The following is a 19,569-nucleotide window of genomic DNA, read 5'->3' on the forward strand; positions in this document are numbered from 1 at the left end:
ATGTGAAGTGGAAATGTCTAGGAGCAACAATGGCTCAGCCATGAAGTGGTGGGCCACACAAGCTCACAGAACGGGACCACCGAGTGCTGAATCATGTAGCCCGTAAAAATTGTCTGTCCTCGGTTCAGCTCGTAAAAATTGTCTGTCCTCGGTTGCAACACTCACTGCCGAGTTCCAAACTGCCTCTGGAAGCAAAGTCAGCACAATAACTGTTTGTCTAGAGCTTCATGAAATGGCTTTCCACAGCCAAGCAGCCGCACGCACACAAGCCTAAGATCACTATGCACAATGTCAAGCATTGGCTGGAGTGCTGTAAAGCTCACCGCCATTGGACTCTGGGGCAGTGGAAACGCAGTAAGTAGAGTGATGAATCACGCTTCACCATCTGGCATTCCGATGGCAGAATGTGGGTTTGGCGGATGCCAGGAGCTACCTGCCCCAATGCATTGTGCCAACTGTAAAGTTTTGTGGATAATGGTCTGGGGCTGTTCTTCATGGTTCGGGCTAGGCCCCTTAGTTCCAGTGAAGGGAAATCTTAACTCTACAGCTTACAATGACAATCTAGACGATTCTGTGCTTCCAACTTTGTGGCAACAGTTTGGGGAAGGCCCTTTCCTGTTTCAGTATGACAATACCCCAGTGCACAAAGCGAGATCCATACAGAAATGGTTTGTCGAGATCGGTGTGGAAGAACTTGACTGGGCTGCACAGAGCCCTAACCTCTACCCCATCAAACACCTTTGGGATGAATTGGAATGCCAACCACGAGCCAGGACTAATCGCCCAACATCAGTTCCCGACCTCACTAACACGCTTGTGGCTGAATGGAAGCAAGTCCCCGCAGCAATGATCCAACATCTAGTGGAAAGCCTTCCCAGTAGAGTGGTGGCTGTTATAGAAGCAAAGGGGGGACCAACTCCATATTAATGCTCATGATTTTGGAATGAGATGTTCAATGAGCAGCCATGTAGTGTATTTACATTGCTAGTTATAAAAGTTTATGCTATGCAGAGTAAACACTAGAATAGGAAACAAGATCCTTTACCTTCGGGTTACCTCTCCACAGCTGAAACAGAGAGCAGAGTTGCAGTGACGGTTTAGTTCACAGAATCCCTGACAAGTGCCAGAATCCCTGACTAGGACTATAGAATCCCTGACTAGGACTATAGCTAGGAGTCATCTCTGGGTCCAAGTACCTGGATTTTCCTCATCCTGGTTTCCATTACAAGAAAGAGGCCAGGGGGGAAGAATTAAAAAAATGTAAGGGTCCTCTGAGAGGAACTGGAGTGTCCTTTCGATGCTCTGTTTAATAGCTATCACTACTCTCCCCCTCGCCCTCCCTCCCTCTTCTCTGTCCCTGTAGTGCTGGGAAGAGAAATCCCTGGCTACGATGGGGGAACAATGCATCCAGTGCCAGCCCAACCCACATGGTAGTGCCAGGCCCCGTCCAGCAGCACAGACAGAGTCCGTCACTTTTCCCTCCTCTCTTTTACATGGAGACCGGCTCTGATGTAAACAGGGTCATCTCGCCTTGGCACTGATGATAGTGTGTGCGTGTGAGACTGAGGCAGCGGGTCTTCTCACGGTTGTGGAAACTTTGCTGTAAAGTGGATTATCCCAAGGAAGGTACCTAATCTCAAAAGGCATTGTTCAAGAGGACTATTGAAACCAGTGCTGCACATGACTATGTTTCACCTGGTGTCCTGTGCATCCTCTCTGTAGTAGACAGTCAGAGGGAAGGTCAGAGGGAAGGCAGGTCATTTCCATGTAAAAGGACTGTTACATTCCCCAGCAAGAAAACCAAAAAATGTTGCTCATACAGAAAGAGGAAATAACAAAAAGTCACTGACAACAACCCAACAAAGGGGGTTCTGAAAGACACTCATGGGAGTGTCCACTGAAAGTTGACTAGCAACAACAACTGGAAACTAAAAAGACACCCACCATGACTGCCCAGTACATTTGATCAAGAAGAGGTCAACAAAAGAAACACCCACACCAAACTTGAAGACAGGAAACAAACCAAAAAGGTGGAGCAAAACAAAAATATGTGAAATCAGACAACGGAAATCAGATAGGGAGAGTCAACTAAAGGTGTTGACCCTCTACTTATCTCAAGACAACTGGAGCACTAAGCCAGCCACTCTTAAATAGCACCTGGGCCACCGAAGGTGAAACACCTTCCCACCAAGGAGATGGCAACCAGCACAGATGTAACACATACTGACCAACGAGGTGACACAAATCAGTGTGTCCTACGTGCTAACAAGCTATACTTGCTAAAGTCCAAGCTCAAAACATAAATGGTAAATCCAAAGCCTGTAACAGGACCCATGAGCACCAACGTCAAGTTTATAGGAGGCAGGGGTTGGAACCGGTTCAGGGAACAGAACCAAAAAAACTGAAAATGATTAGATAAACCGAATCAGAAGCGGAAACCGGAAGATAAACTTTATTTGAGGAGCATGGGAACCGGTTAATAACGTTATTTTATGTTCCAGGCATTTTTTTCTTGTCTCACAAAAATGGCAACAAAGTGCATATGCAAAGCCCTCATCTGTCACTCAGAAATTACTGCGTCTGCATGCCAGCTGAAAATGTTTGGCAGTGTGTGCGCGCGTGGTTGTGTATGCTTCCTAGGCAGCCTAGTGGTTAGAGTGCTGGGCCAGTAACTGAAAAGTTGCATGAACGAAACCTCGAGCTGACAAGGTAAAAATCGTTCTGCCCCTGAGCAAGGCAGTTTACCCACTGTTCCCCGGGGCGCCGAAGACATGGATGTTGATTATGGCAGCCTCCCGCACCTCTCTGATTCAAAGGGGTTGGGTTAAATGCGGAAGACACATTTCAGATGAACGCATTCAGTTGTACAACTGACTAGGTATCCCCTTACCTGCCCCTCCCCCTCTGAAACATAGGTTACTGTAGCCTACTGACAACGTTACAAGTGTGATTCAGAAATTAAAGAGAGAGATGTTTAATTAGAGAAGAATGTATTAACTTTTTTAATGCTAGTTAAGGACACTACAGAATTTATTAACTACAAAAAAATCAGACGTCTTTTTAACTAGTGCTGCTCTGCACACACAAGCTTGTTAGCTAGCTCGCTAGGAAATTAGAAAGTGTTTCACTTTGACCTACATTATCCATCAACTCTTTAAGCCTGTAGATGTCAATGGGAGATGTCAGTCATAATGCCAGTTAAGCAGAACTTATTAAAGTGGGTTTCTGCCCATAGTTGTTTCTACCATGTTACCCTCTGTAGCTTGTGTGGTCTGGTCTGTTGAGGTCACATTCGAACGTACAGAGTACGTGCTGCTGAAAGGGCGAGTTACCTTCCCGCCGGCAGCTTGGGACACTGGGCTCCCCAGGCAAGGATGTCACTGGCCAGCCAGAAAACAGGATGTCAGACAATATGATAAAGCGCTTTATGATAGAACACCTTCACATTATCATGTCAGAAACATCATAATTCTTCCTTATGACTACTAAACGCTTGGATACAATCAGTGATGACTACAAAGGCTCAATCCCCCAACTTTCCAGTAAAGAATGCTGATAATATTATAAATTATGCATCTGATCCATCTCCGGGCTATAAAAATACATGTAGAATAACTGTCAGCATTATGGGACCAAAATCACCCCCTACTTGTAAACATTTCCCTATCGAAAATACATATTATAGCTTCCTTCTTTGGGCTCAAAATCCCTATTTTTGTACCAGCAGCCCAAAATGATGGAAAACTGCATATTTTTTGCAGAAAGTTGATTATGTATATCAAGGCCTAAGCGTGCGCATCTCAGCAAAGAACCCAGGCCCAGCCACAGACTCCTCTCTCCTTCACACACAGACCTCTACACATCAACAAGACCATATTCATCTGCACCTAAGAACCTGCTATATTTAGCATGGAATCCATTGTTCTTCATCCTCCTGGGCCTGTATGTGTGGTGGTGGCTGTCTCCCAACACACAGTGAACAAAAAGGAAACAGCAGCGCAACCCTGGTCACCGGAGCTGGGCTTACCTTCCATCCATCATATTCATTGTGCTAGAGCAGGTAAGAAGAACAAATACATTACCCTTCAAAAGAGTACTAGGAAGTCACCATCTGATAGATTACACTCATCTAAAGTAACTATGTGGAACAACATACTCTGAATGACTAACTGTAGCCAGTCATTCACTTTGATGCTGGAGCCCTTTAAACTGGCCTACATTAACACAGTTAAGCAGAAAATGGAGGAGGGGATGATCATGAATTAATCTGGGTTTCAATATGTAGGAACATGATGACAACAGAAAAATACATTTAAAAATTACAAAATTCATCTCCTCTCTAAATAGCCTACCTATGTAGTTGGAGAACAGATCTCATTACTCAAGGGTTACAGTCTTTTCAGATGGTAGGCTCCATCTCCCAACACGGTTACGAGTCCCAGGCTTGTCTGTCCCCATGACAACCAGACCCCTGCATTCCATCTGGGGCCATCCTACTGTAGGTGGGACATTCTAATCTCCTGTGTTGACCACTGCTGCTAGACTATCACATTATTTAGGGCCAGAAAGCTCCATTTATACATCTCTAATTTACAGGAGAAAATATAATTTAAGCTATGATAAATCCACACTCAAGTGGCTGTAAAACACAAGAATGAAAATCTTCTCTTTAGTTCCTTACTAAATCTCCCACAGAATTGGTAAGACTGTCCGTGTCAATACTCTATAGGCCTACATCTTCACAGACACGTGACTGAAAGTCCATTGAGTCTTGGCTAGTCTAACTATAGTCTCTTCCCTCCATCTATGCTCTGCCATTCATTCTCCCAACAAGACCAGCTAGTTCACAGTCCTGCCCTGCGCCTTTCACATGTGTTCAACAGCCATTTGAAGAGAGTGAGGCCCACTTTTCTTCAGAGGGGCAGAAAGACTAAGGCAGAAATGGAAATCCCCCTCCCCCACTCTCAAGGCCCAACAATAAAGACAATAAACTCACCCTTATTAGCTCTCAGGATGCAACGGCTGTTATGCCAGCCATCTGCATGAGAGAGCCAGATAGATCCAAGACACCCACTTAGACTACAGCTAGTGCCAGACCCAACTCCAAGAAGACATGCCTAAAATTGATTCAGAGCCCAAATAACACAAAGATAGATTGGCCCTACTACTGTTCAAAAGTACAAAAATATCCTGAAATGTAGCCATACACATCAAACAACCGTCGCTTTACACAAGATATGCGCCCCACTACTGCATGTGTATCCAAAATGCAGCCTTAGCTACAATTCATTTGAGCCTACCAAACACGCCACAGATCAGCGCGACAGGATTCTTCCAGGCTTCATAGCTTAAACTACAATAATAACTATATAGGCTACATTTCTGTCCAATTTGTGACACTACACAATGAGCATAACCAAGCCGCCACTCCTCCAGGTGCGCAATATTTTCATAAAAGCAAATTATTGTGCACAATGACATCACTTTTACAGTAGCCCATCATACAATGACTGTGTAATGCAAATTAATGATAGAGGGAAAGTTTGCCTCCTTCTTTTAGTAGGCTACACACAGTATTGGTCATACATACAAAATGGAGGTCTGTCGGAAATGCAGCCATATACACGTGTAATGTTGAAGAGAAGCCCCACGAAGACTGGTAGCCCAAGATATGCACATTAAAAACGTCTTATTACTGCAATCCCGTTAACGGGATTGATATGACAACAGCCAGTGAAAGTGCAGGGCGCCAAATTCAAACAACAGAAATCTCATAATTAAAATTCCTCAAGCATACAAGTATTTCACACCATTTTAAAGATACACTTCTTGTTAATCCCACCACAGTGTCTGATTTCAAAAAGGCTTTACAGCGAAAGCACAACAAACGATTATGTTAGGTCACCGCAAAATCACAGAAAAACACAGCCATTTTCCAGCCAAAGACAGGAGTCACAAAAAGCAGAAATAGAGATAAAATGAATCACTAACCTTTGATGATCTTCATCAGATGACACTCATAAGACTTCATGTTACACAATACATATATGTTTTGTTCGATAAAGTTTATATTTCTATCCAAAAACCTCAGTTTACTTTGGTTCAGAAATGTTCAGAAATGCCCCCAAAATATCCGGAGAAATTGCAGAGAGTCACGTCAAATAACAGAAATACTCATCATAAACTTTGATGAAAGATACATGTTTTACATAGAATTAAATATACACTTGTTCTTAATGCAACCGCTGTGTCAGATTTCAAAAAGCTTTATGGCAAAAGCACAATATTCAATCATCTAAGAACAGCGTTCAGCCACAAAAGCAAGCCATACAGTTACCCGCCAAATTGTGCAGTCAACAAAACTCATAAATAGCATTATAAATCTTCACTTACCTTTGCTGATCTTCATTGGAATGCACTCCCAGGACTCCCACTTCCACAAGAAACGTTTGTTTTGTTCGGTAATGTCCATCATTTATGTCCAAATAGCTATTTTTGTTAGCGTGTTCGGTAAACAAATCCAAAGTCAGGAAGCGCGTTCACTAAAAGCAGACGAAATGTCAAAAAGTTCCGTAACAGTCAGTAGAAACATGTCAAACGATGTATTGAATCAATCTTTAGGATGTTTTTAACATAAATCTTCAATAACGTTCCAACCGGAGAATTCCATAAACTTCAGATGTGCGATGGAACATAGCTCCTTCTCATGTGAACGCGCATGGTCAGAGCATGGTCAGCTCATGGCAGACCTGACTCATTCCTGTCTCCTTCGGACCCACTTCAGAGTAGAGGCAACAGGCAAGGTTCTACAGACTGTTGACATCTAGTGGAAGCTGTAGGAAGTGCAAACTGATCCATATCCCACTGTGTATTCGATAGGCGATGAGTTGAAAATCGACCAACTTCAGATTTCCCACTTCCTGTTTGGATATCTTCTCAGGTTTTTGCCTGCTATATGAGTTCTGTTATACTCACAGACATCATTCAAACAGTTTTAGAAACTTCAGAGTGTTTTCTATCCAATACTAATAATAATATGCATATATTAGCAACTGGGACGAGGAGCAGGCAGTTTACTCTGGGCACCTTTCATTCAAGCTACTCAATTCTGCCCCTGCAGCCATAAGAAGTTAAAACAGCACACACCGTAATCATTGATTCAGAACCATGGACAGAACGAGTCAGCCCAATGAAAAGATAACGTTAGATGCTCTGTCAATTTTAGAGCACAACTAATGGTCATTGTCCCTATACCCGTCAAATAACGCAAAGCTCTATATCTATCAAAAGCAATTAGATCCGCAAAAGCAAGAAATGACATTAAGAATCACAGATAAATCTAAAAGATGCATTGAAGTAAAAAGCAAAATGCCTAACCTATACATTACATTTAAAAATCAGCCAAACAACCAGCTAGGGAAAACCAATAAATGTATAATTCTGGCATGGTGGCCAGAGCCATAAAGGTTGTAGCTTACTATTTAGACGAGTTGCAGCCTCCTCCATGCGGTGTTGAACCTCATGAGAAGGGAACTTCCTGACGAAATGTACTTGTTAGGTCGCTCTCAAATGCCAGCTGGACAATTTGGGCTTTTCGTTGATGTAACATGCTGCATCTGTGTTCACTGCTATACGTTCTTCCAAGTGAAGGAATTTTCGAACAAATCCAAATCTTTTCGCACAAATCCATGTTTCAGTGCCAACAGCACAGTCGGCATTGCTGACAAAGACCTGCCGTATCTTTGAAGAACACTGAGCGAAGTCCATTTGTTGTTGCTAGCTGTGGTTCGATTTCACTTTGCAAGAACCAATAAACTCTGCTTCCCCTGGTAAGTTTAGGTTAGATCCAACATGTCGTCAGGTACTAGTGGCTGGGGTAACGGAGGTGCAGGTGCTTGTTGTGATGTTACCCTCGTACTGTTGGTGCTAAGCCCTGGCTCGTCTAGATCTTGTTGGTCAACAGGCAGCGTGGGCTGCTAGGATCCTCAACCTTGGTGGTTGGGCCAGCAGGCTGCTATGTGAGCTCGGCATCGCACTCGACATGGTGGTCCTCTGTTGCTCTTGGCAGTGCCCAGACATTTTTGGATATCCATGCTGATTAACCAGCTATAATTATTCAGCTAGCCGCTACCACCACTTAACGAAGCTAGTAGCTAGCCTATTATTAGCTGTAGCTGTCTGGAAAAGTGAATAACTTTTTCTCTCTGAGAAAAAACCCCCTCCATTTTTAACTACTAAATATGACATTATTTCATCCCCCCTCCTCAGATCATGAGCGCACACCCAGCATAGCCTCTGTCCCGGTCTGCGCTACTGTCAAGCCTGACAATGTTTTCTACATTGGCAAAACTGTAATTCATATATCATTTGTTATGTTCATGAGGGAACAAAACTGTGTGTGTGTGTGTGGGGGGCACAAATTCTATCTGGGGGGGCGGGTCCATGCCCAGCATTGCCATCCCTTAGAGCCGGCTCTGGCTAGGGTTGTGACGGTCATGGAATTTTGGATGACGGTTAATGGTCAGCCAAATGACCGCGGTCACCATAAAAAACACATTTTCTCCTCTCCCCCGCTCCTGCCTGTTCTGCTGCTGCAGGGAGGGGGGTGTTGCCTAAGCAACCAAAGATGTGTTTGTTACAACACCTTGCTTGTTTCAGCAAGGAGCAACAACGTTTCATCACCTTGTAGAGTCCATGTAACAGCAGAAACAAACTCATTCACACGAATGCCTGGCAGTTCCGTCTTCAGTCAGCTGTTCGTCCCACAAAAAAATGTAATGGTTATAATGGGTAGTTTTATTTTCATGACAGTCTTCACCCAGAACCACCGGTTAGGCTACACAGTTATACATTAATAGCGCCAGCCCTAGCTACAGCCATGTCAGAGGGCAAAAGCTGCACACAGGCACACATACATTGCTATTTTGAGAATTTAAAAACATACACACGGCATGCACACATTAGTTTCTCTTTACTGTGTCTAAGGTAAAGCAAATGTTCTCAGATTGTGCACATGATGTGAATTAAAAAAGGGATCATATTCTGCCAGCGGGCCAAGCACGACAGCCAGATGCTGCAGCTCTTAAAAACAACATTTTGAGAAGCAGGCTTTGAATCCAGTGCTTGGGGCTGTAGCGTCATCACCGACTCACTCACTAAAGCTGTTTATAAAGAAGCAGAAGATCAATGGTATACAATAATGTACGAATAAGAGTGAAGTGTGATTCAAATAATTCATTGATCGTTCAAAACATCTGTAGATATTAAAGAAGCATGAGGACCACAGGGAATATATCCAAGTACCAAGTAAAACAATATGGTGGCCCTCACTCTCAAATCCGTCCAAGTCTACGTTTAGTTTGTGTATTAACTTAGCCTCACACAATGAACTCACAATGGCGCCAAGCCCAGTGGCCCCCAGACTTCCAATAGGGGTGATTCCATGGGACAGGGAGTGGACTCTGTGCCCCTCTGCAAACAAGACCTCTTCCCATCTCATCTTGTTTTCACAGCTGACAAAGGAGCCCAAAAAGCAACCAGAAAGGGTCTATTTCAACAGAGCCTGGTCCAGACATGATCCCTATCTACATTAGCACAACAGAGCATCGTGTAGCATTACAATAGGAGCATCCGGCCATGGCCTGACTGTACTGAAGACTAATCCATAAACATAACATTTATTCAGTCATGTGGCTTTGAAGTACAAGTTTCAGGCCTTTCAGTGTAATCATATTTTCACTGTGATCTGTTATGCACACCATCCCTGCATTCATCTATTTACCTGGCTATTAGGTTTGTAGCATTATTATTTTTCAATAACTCTTATATGGCATAGTCTAACTCAAATCTCATCCATCCCTTAAAAGGGTAAAAGCTACAAGTCATTGCATGTGATGCAATCAATAAAAAAACAATATAAGGCCTGTTATCTATTGTGAAACCTAATAACGTTTTTTGGAAACAATTGGCCACTATTGATTTGGTGAGGCTTTGGTGCCACAAAGAGAGGGCTTCAATCACTGTGAGGAAATGGGAAACAGGAAGTTGTCAGATGAGATAACCCTTCCACAACAGAAGCAGAAGACAGATACACCTTTAGCGAGGAGGGGGCGAGATGCTGTCGAGAGAAAGGTCATTGCTTAACACTCTGAGACAATCACCTGGGGTCTTGATATGGGATCAAATCAAATGTTATTGGTCGCGTACACATATTTTGCAGATGTTATCGCAGGTGCAGTGAATTGCTTATGTTTTTAGCTCTAGCTCTAATAGTACAGTAATACCTAACAATACACACAAATCCCCAAAATAAAAATAAAGAAATATCAGAACGAGCAATGTCAGAGTGCGGAATATAAATATGTATGTATATAATGGAGTGTATAGACAGTATTGACAGTATGCCACAGACGTTCAGTCAATACATTATTGAGTGAGACATTCACAAGAGACTTCTAGACACGTTGTCCCGTTTGCCAAAATTTCACCCATGCACACCGTAACACATAACTCTAAATTCCGTAGAAGTATCAAACAGGTAGAGTTCATTTAACAGGATTCTAAAGTTTTTTTTGACGCTTTGTCATTATTCAGAGGACCTAAAAAGAGGTTTCCAGAATAAAAACGGAAATGTTCCATTCAACAACGCTGCATAATTTGCACATTGCTCCTGCAGCCCTGGCCAACCACAACATCTTGGCGACAGGATGACAGAAGTGATAGGGAAGAGGAGCCAAGACCGAGTGATAGCGAGGTGGTGTGTAATAAATCACAGTCTGACATGTCTGGCTCCAACTGCCTCCTCCACATCAGAAGCACAAAGGCTTTCAGCAGTCACAGTAAGCAGTGGAACCTGAGAAATATGGAGTTTTAATGGACAAGGAGGAACCAGAACGGCAAATGTCTTTGATGACACATTTATTTTAGCTCCTGTGGAGTTGAACCCCCAACTCCTGTGGAGTTGAACCCCTATTAGGCCCCAGTTCTCTTTCCCAACTCTTGCCTTTGGCATACACTGCTGATCCATAATTTACATACCACATACACACGTTCCATTAACATGTCAAGTGATAGGCCAGAGTGTCGGCCTAGGCCACTTAGAGGGTACAATAACATTCTAATATTTCTTAACTTCTTCATTTTTATGTGTATTGTTAGGTACAGTTGAAGTCGGAAGTTTACATACACTTTAGCCAACTACATTTAAACTCAGTTTTTCACTATTCCTGACATTTAATCAGAGTAAAAATTCCATGTCTTAGGTCAGTTAGGATCACCACTTTATTTTAAGAATGTGAAATGTCAGAATAATAGTAGAGAGAATGATTTATTTCAGCTTTTACTTCTTTCACCACATTCCCAGTGGGTCAGAAGTTTACATACACTCAATTAGTATTTGGTAGCATTGCCTTTAAATTGTTTAACTTGGGTCAAATGTTTTGAGTAGCCTTCCACAAGCTTCCCACAATAAGTTGGGTGAATATTGGCCCATTCCTCCTGACAGAGCTGGTGTAACTGAGTCAGGTTTGTAGGCCTCCTTGCTCGCACATGCTCTTTCAGTTCTGCCCACAAATGTTCTATAGGTTTGAGGTCAGGGCTTTGTGCTGGCCACTCCAATACCTTGACTTTGTTGTCCTTAAGCCATTTTGCCACAACTTTGGAAGTATGCTTGGGGCCATTGTCCATTTGGGAGACCCATTTGCGACCAAGCTTTAACTTCCTGACTAAAGTCTTGAGATGTTGCATCAATATATCCACATCATTTTCCTACCATCTATTTTGTGAAGTGCACCAGTCCCTCCTGCAGCAAAGCACCCCCACAACATGATGCTGCCACCCCCGTGCTTCACGGTTGGGATGGTGTTCTAACGGCTTGCAAGCCTCCCCTTTTTCCTCCAAACATAACGATGGTCATTATGGCCAAACAGTTCTATTTTTGTTTCATCAGACCAGAGAACATTTCTCCAAAAAGTACGATCTTTGTCCCCATGTGCAGCTGCAAACTGTAGTCTGGCTTTTTTATGGCAGTTTTGGAGCAGTGGCTTCTTCCTTGCTGAGTGGCCTTTCAGGTTATGTCGATATAGGACTCGTTTTACTGTGGATATAGATATTTTTGTACCCGTTTCCTCCAGCATCTTCACAAGGTCCTTTGCTGTTGTTCTAGGATTGATTTGCACATTTCGCACCAAAGTACGTTCATCTCTAGGAGACAGAACGCGACTCCTTCCTGAGTGGTATGACGGGTCCATGGTCCCATGGTGTTTATACTTGCATACTATTGTTTGTACATATGAACGTGGTACCTTCAGGCATTTGGAAATTGCTCCCAAGGATGAACCAGACTTGTGGAGGTCTACAATTTGTTTCTGAGATCTTGGCTGATTTCTTTTGATTTTCGCATGATGTCAAGCAAAGAGGCACTGAGTTTGATGGTAGGCCTTGAAATACATCCACAGGTACACCTCCAATTGACTCAAATTATGTCAATTAGCCAATCAGAAGCTTCTAAAGTCATGACATCATTTTCTGGAATTTTCCAAGCTGTTTAAAGGCACAGTCAACTTAGTGTATGTAAAGTTCTGACCCACTGGAAATGTGATACAGTGAATTATAAGTGAAATAATCTGTCTGTAAACAATTGTTGGAAAACTTACTTGTGTCATGAACACCGTATATGTCCTAACCGACGTGCCAAAACTATGGTTTGTTTACAAGAAATTTGTGGAGTGGTTGAAAAACTAGTTTTTATGACTCCAACCTAAGTGAATGTAAACTTCCGACTTCAACTCTACATATAGTAATGGCGCCGGAGGGGATGCCTGCCATTTTACGGGATCCTAACCAACTGTGCTATTTTGTTAATTTTTATGCATTGTTTGTAACTCATTTTGTACATAATGTTGCTGCTACTGTCTCTTGTAACCGAAAAGAGCTGATGGACATCAGAACAGCGATTACTCACCTCGAACTGGACAATGTCTTTTTCTTTAATGAGTACTGCTTTTATATTTGTATTTATTATGGATCCCCATGTAGCGGGGTGCATAATTGGCGGCAGAGAAGTCAGGCGCAGGAGAGCAGAACTGGGTAATAACCAGAGATTTATTAAGCAAAACCAACGGCATCCAGAACAACAAGATAAATGGGCACAAAAATAACCCGTCGTGCACTCACGGGGAACATGCACAAGCACTACAATAAACAATCCCACACAAAGACATGGGGGGAACAGAGCGTTAAATACACAACAAGAAAATTAGGGAATTGTAACCAGGTGTTTGGAAAAACAAGACAAAACAAATGGAAAATGAAAAGTGGATCGACGATTGCTAGAAGACCGGCGATGCCGACCAGGGCCCGAACAAGTAGAGGACCCGACTTCGGCGGAAATTGTGACAGTACCCCCCCTTGACGAACAGAGGGTTAAATACACAACAAGAAAATTAGGGAATTGAAAAAGCTACAGCTACTCTTCCTGGGGTCCAGCAAAATTAAGGTAGTTTATACCATTTTAAAACATTACAATACATTCACAGATTTCACAACACACTGTGTGTCCTCAGGCCCCTACTCCACCACTACCACATATCTACATTATTAAATCCATGTGTATGTATTGTGCATGTTAGTGTGTGTGTGTGTGTGTGCCAATGTTTGTGTTGCTTCACAGTCCCAGCTGTTCCATAAGGTGTTTTTTTTAATCTGTTTTTAAAATTTTAATTGTACTGCTTACTTGATGTGGATTAGAGTTCCATGTAGTCATGGCACTATGTAGTACTGTGTGCCTCCCATAGTCTGTTCTGGACTCGGGGACTGTGAAGAGAACTCTTGTGGCATGTCTTGTGGAGTATGCATGGGTGTCTGAGCTATGTGCCAGTAGTTTAAACAGACAGCTCAGTGCATTCAACATGTCAATACCTCTCATAAATAAAAGGAGTGATGAAGTCAATCTCTCCTCCACTTTCAGCCAGGAGAGATTGACATGCATATTATTAATATTAGCTCTCTGTGTACATCCACGGGCTAGCCGTGCTGCCCTGTTCTGAGCCAATTGCAATTTTCCTATGTCCTTTTTTGTGGCACCTGACCACACAACTAAACAGTAGTCAAGGTGCGACAAAACTAGGGCCTGCAGGACCTGCCTTGTTGATAGTGTTGTTAAGAAGGCAGAGCATCGCTTTATTATAGACAGACTTCTCCCCATCTTAGCTACTACTGCGTCAATATTTTTGGACCATGACAGTTTACAATCTAGTGTTACTCCAAGCAGTTTAGTCATGTCAGCTTGCTCAATTTCGACATTATTTATTACAATATTAAGGTGAGGTTTAGGGTTTAGTTACAAATACAATGCTTTTAATTTTAGAAATATTTAGGGCTAACTTATTCCTTGCCACCCACTCAAACTAACTGCAGCTCTTTATTGAATGTTGCATTAATTTCAGTCAGTGTAGTAGCTGACGTGTATAGTGTTGAGTCATCCGCATACATAGAAACTCTGGCTTTACTCAAAGTCAGTGGCATGTCGTTAGTAAAAATGTAAAAAAGCAAGGGGCCTAAACAGCTACCCTGGGGAATTCCTGATTCTAACTGGATTATATTTGAGAGGCTTCCATTAAAGAACACCCTCTGTGTTCTGTTAGACAAGTAACTCTTTATCCACATTATAGCTGGGGGTGTAAAGCCATAACACATACATTATTCCAGCAGCCGACTTATGATCAATAATGTCAAAGGCTGCACTGAAGTCTAACAAGACAGCCCCCACAACCATTTTAACATCAATTTCTCTCAGCCAATCATCAGTCATTTGTGTAAGTAAGTGCTGTGCTTGTTGAGTGTCCTTCCCTATAATCATGCTGAAATTTTGTTGTCAATTTGTTTACCGTAAAATAGATTTGAATCTGGTCAAACACATTTCCCCCCCGAAGTTTACTAAGGGTTGGTAACAGGCTGATTGGTCAGCTATTTGAGCCAGTAAAGGGGTCTTTACTATTCTTGGGTAGCGGAATGACTTAACTTCCCTCCAGGCCTGAGGGCACACGCTCTCTAGTAGGCTTAAATTGAAGATGTGGCAAATAGGAGTGTCACGACTTCCGCCGAAGTCGGCCCTTCTCCTTGTTCGGGTGGTGTTCGGCGGTCGACGTCACCGGCTTTCTAGTCGCCATCGATCCACTTTTCAGTTTCGTTTTGTTTTGTCTGTATTATACACACCTGTTTTCAATTCCCCCATCATGTTCCCTATTTAACCCTCTGGCTTTCATTTCTGTTTTGTCCGTGATTGTTTGTTACGTTAGTGGTTGTTGTTATTCCTTGTTTTTCTCTTTGTGGATTTTTGCTGTGATTTTGAGTAAACGTTTTGTGTTTCGCTCATCACCTGTGTCCTGCATTTGACTCTGCTACTTTGCTGCACACAACCCTGACAAGGAGTGGCAATATCATCTGCTATTACCCTCAGCAATTTTCCATCTAGATTGTCAGACCCTGGTGGCTTGTCATTGTAGATAGACAACAATAATTGCTTCACCTCTTCCACACTGACTTTACGGATTTCAAAAGTACAATTCTTGTCTTTCATAATTTGGTCCGATATGTGTAGTGTCAGCGTTTGTTGCTGGCATGTCATCCCTAAGTTTGCTTATCTTGCCAATCAAGAAGTCAGTAAAGTAGTTTGCTATATCAGTGGGCTTTGTGATGAATGAGCCATCTGATTCAATAAATGAAGGAGCCAAGTTGGCCTTTTTTCCCAAAATTTCATTTAAGGTGCCCCAAAGCTTTTTACTATCATTCTTTATATAAATTATCTTTGTTTCACAGTGTAGTTTATTTTTATTTTCATTTAGTCACATGATTTCTTAATTTGCAGTACGTCTGCCAATCAGTTGGGCTGCCAGACTTAATTGCCATACCTTTTGCCAAATCCCTCTCAACCATACAATTTTTCAATTCCTCATCAATCCAAGGGGATTAAACAGTTTTACAGTCATTTTCTTAATGGGTGCGTGCTTATTAGTAACTGGAATAAGTAGTTTCATAAATGCAGCGTCTGGTTGCTCCTCATTAACCACAGACCAGCAAATATTATTTACATAATCAACATATGAATCACTACAAAACTTATTTTATGACCTCTTATACACTATATTAGGCCCAGCCTTTGGAACTTCGGTTTTTCTAGATATGGCTTTTATATTGTGATCACTACATCCTATGGATTTGGATACTGCTCTAATGCAAATATCTGCAGTAAAAAATGTGATCAATGCATGTTGATGATTTAATTCCTGTGCTGTTTGGAACTACACTGGTAGGTTGACTGACAACCTGATCCAAGTTGCAGGCACTGGTTACAGTTCGAAGTTTCTCCTGAGTGGGCAGCTTGATGATAGCCAGTCAGACAATATTTAAATCACCCAGAAAATCTACTTCTCTGTTGATATCACATACATTATCAAGCATTTCACACATATTATCCAGATACTGACTGTTAACACTTGGTGGTCTATAGCAGCTTCCCACAAGAATGGGCTTTAGGTGAGGCAGATGAACCTGTAGGCATATTACTTCAACAGTATTTAACATTAGATCGTCTCTAAGCTTTACAGGAATGTGGTTCGGAAAATAGGCCGCAACACCGCCTCCGTTGGCATTTCTGTCTTTTCGGTAGATGTTATAACCATGTATTGCTACACTGTATCAAAGGTATTATCTAAGTGAGTTTCAGAGATAGTCAGAATATGAATGTCATCTGTTACAAGCAAGTTATTGACTTCATGGACCTTGTTTCTTAGGCTACATATGTTAATATGGGCTTGTTTTTAATGCTTTACTGGGAAGCTTATCAGAGGTAGACTTACTTGTGGTATTTACATTGGAACTGATAGTGCAGGGTGAGCTGCATAAAGTGGTCTTCCTACTATTGCACACCGCCTCAGTGCTAACAGTGTAATTCTTGTTTATAGACATGATTACTGCTTACAATAGCTGTAGGATAAACAGATGTATTCAGTGCAATTAGGGGTACATAAATTAAATTACTTACATTATGTTTGCCAATGCCCCTAAAATCATGTGCATTTGATGCAGCATTATGACGACTCATTGTCACAATGGTAGGGATTAACTGAGCTGGTCTTGGATCATGTACCAGTCATTGTTTCAACGCAGCCTTGAAATGCGTGGACAGAGTCCTTCTGGAAACAGAAGATACTCTACAAGAATGACAGAGTCCATCCAAATCATCCTGGTGTCATCAATAAAAGTGACTCCAGCAGAGCTACAGTAGTATTTTAGCCAAATAGTATTTTTGCCAGCAGTCTGCTGAATCTTTCACACCCGCGGCCCAACGATGGTACTGGCCCTGAAATTATTGGCCATTTTTTGGAGTCTTTTAATGCTAAAATCAGTTCTTTAAAATCAATTTTCAAATGTTCAGAGCTAGCCTTCCTGATGTCGTTTGACCCCACATGGACTACGACAGTGTCAGCTCTCGGCATCTGTGGTAGAACAGTCGGAAACAGCCTTGTTATGTCCTGTGCTCCTGGGTAGCACAGGGTTTTTGCATTGGGAACCGAGATGTTACACGCCTATGATGACAGCTGGTGATGTTTTATGGGCCGGTCTCTCAGGCAGCCTCACGGTCTGGTGAGGCTGGGAGCTCCGAGGATCTGAACCCGAGGTAGAAGCTACCAGTGAGGGAGACAGAGCCGAGGACGAAGACGCAGGTACCTCCGGATCCGATCTTGATTGGAAAGCCACCACGGACGAAGGCGCCGGAACTTCTGGATCCAGGGCGGCAAAGCTGTTTCTGGTCTGTGTCAGTTCCAGACTCAACATCTCCATGGAGACGCCCGTTGCCAGAGGACGCCTTCTTCGACTTCCACGGCGAGTGGCGTACCTCCAAGGCTGGTTGGGTTGAGACCAGCTCCGTTCTCCAGGGAAGGGGGAGACACTTTCGGGGATGGAACCCTGCCTAGCACCGGCCGGTCGGCTGTGGAGAGCCCTGCCTAGCACGGCAGCGAAACTTCCACAAGCTCAGAGCAGCGTCCGTCTACTTGGGTGGAAGAAAAATAAAAAGTAGGTGGGCGTGGGTTCCCCAGTAGCTTATGTAGGTTTGCTACTTGCTTGCTAAGAGTAGCTACTTCGCTCCTGTAGTCCTCCGCAAGCAAGCAATTGCTACATTGAAAGTCAATGCGGTCTACATTGTCCCGGAACAAAGCAAAGTAAACGCAGCTCCTGCAACGTTAGAAACATTCAATAGGGGCCTCCATTTGAGACCGCCAAGCCATTTAGGCTAGCTGGGCTTTCGCGTAGCTCCCCCTATACAGAATCTGGCAGGGGAATCTGTCCCGGGACAGATAGGCTAAATTGCTGTGAGTGCTGCTAACAGAGCCGCAAGATTCAAAATAAAATAAAATAATATAAAACACTGTCAGCTTTTAAACCGAGGTCTTTAGTTCAGTTTTCAGCGTTTGACAGGTTTGCTTGGTGGTGCCCCTTCCTTAGTGTTGTTGCAGACTCAAGACAAAGCCCAAATCCCTGTCATCAGCGTGAAGAAAAGACGGAGTAAAAGAGGTAGGAGGGTGGGGTGCCTTGTAAGAATTCGCAGACAAGTAGGTAAACCACCACTTCCCTCCAACGTGCAATCATTGGAAAACAAACTGGACGATCTACGATTAAGACGATCCTACCAAAGGGACATTAAAAACTGTAATATCTTATGTTTCATCGAGACGTGGCTGAACGACGACACCGATAAAAAAGAGCAGGCTGACTTCTCCGTGCATTTTCAGGATAGAGCAGCTTCATCTGGTAAGACGAGGGGTGGGGTGTGTGTCTATTTGTCAATAACTGCTCGTGTGCAATGTCTAATATTAAAGAAGTCTCGAGGTATTGCTCACCTGAGGTAGAATACCTCATGATAAGCTATAGACCACACTATCTACCAAGAGAGTTCTCATCTATATTATTCGTAGCCGTCTATTTACCACCACAAACCGATGCTGGCACAAAGACTGCACTCAAATAGCTGTGTAAGGCCATAAGCAAACAACAAAATGCTCATCCAGAAGCGCCACTCATAGTGGTCGGGGACTTTAATGCAGGCAAACTTAAATCCGTTTTACCTCATTTCTACCAGCATGACACATGTGCAACCAGTGGGAAAAACAACTCTAGACCACCTTTACTCCACACACAGAGACATACAAAGCTTTCCCTCTCCCTCCATTTGGCAAATCGGACCATAATTCTATCCTCCTGATTCCTGCTTACAAGCAAAAACTAAAGCAGGAAGTACCAGTGATCAGATGTGGTCAGATGACGCGGATGCTACGCTACAGGACTGTTTTGCTAGCACATACTGGAATATGTTCCGGGATTCATCCAATGGCATTGAAGTAGGAGGAGGAGTATACCACCTCAGTCATCGGCTTCATCAGTAAGTGCATCGACAACGTTGTCCCCACAGTGACCGTACGTACATATCCCAACCAGAAGCCATGGATTACAGGCAACATACGCACTTAGCTAAAGGCTAGAGCTGCTGCTTTCAAGGAGTGGGACACTAAT

At 43.0% G+C, this 19,569-nt stretch overlaps 1 protein-coding gene across 4 annotated transcripts in view; it reads right to left on the reverse strand.

Annotated features, from left to right (window-relative positions):
• LOC129822306 (CUE domain-containing protein 1-like) overlaps positions 1-19,569 on the reverse strand; it is a 68,167-nt gene that overhangs the window by 24,399 nt on the left and 24,199 nt on the right. Inside the window, exon 1 of one of the 4 annotated variants that reach the window (XM_055880474.1) lies at positions 1,046-1,337. The exons of the other annotated variants lie outside the window; for them this stretch is intronic. The gene's annotated coding sequence lies outside the window, so the exon portion shown is untranslated. Of the gene's footprint in view, positions 1-1,045; positions 1,338-19,569 lie in introns of those variants that run through there. 4 annotated transcript variants of the gene reach the window in all.

Source organism: Salvelinus fontinalis, chromosome 24 (assembly GCF_029448725.1).
Source record: "Salvelinus fontinalis isolate EN_2023a chromosome 24, ASM2944872v1, whole genome shotgun sequence".
Classification (NCBI taxonomy): Eukaryota; Metazoa; Chordata; class Actinopteri; order Salmoniformes; family Salmonidae; genus Salvelinus; species Salvelinus fontinalis.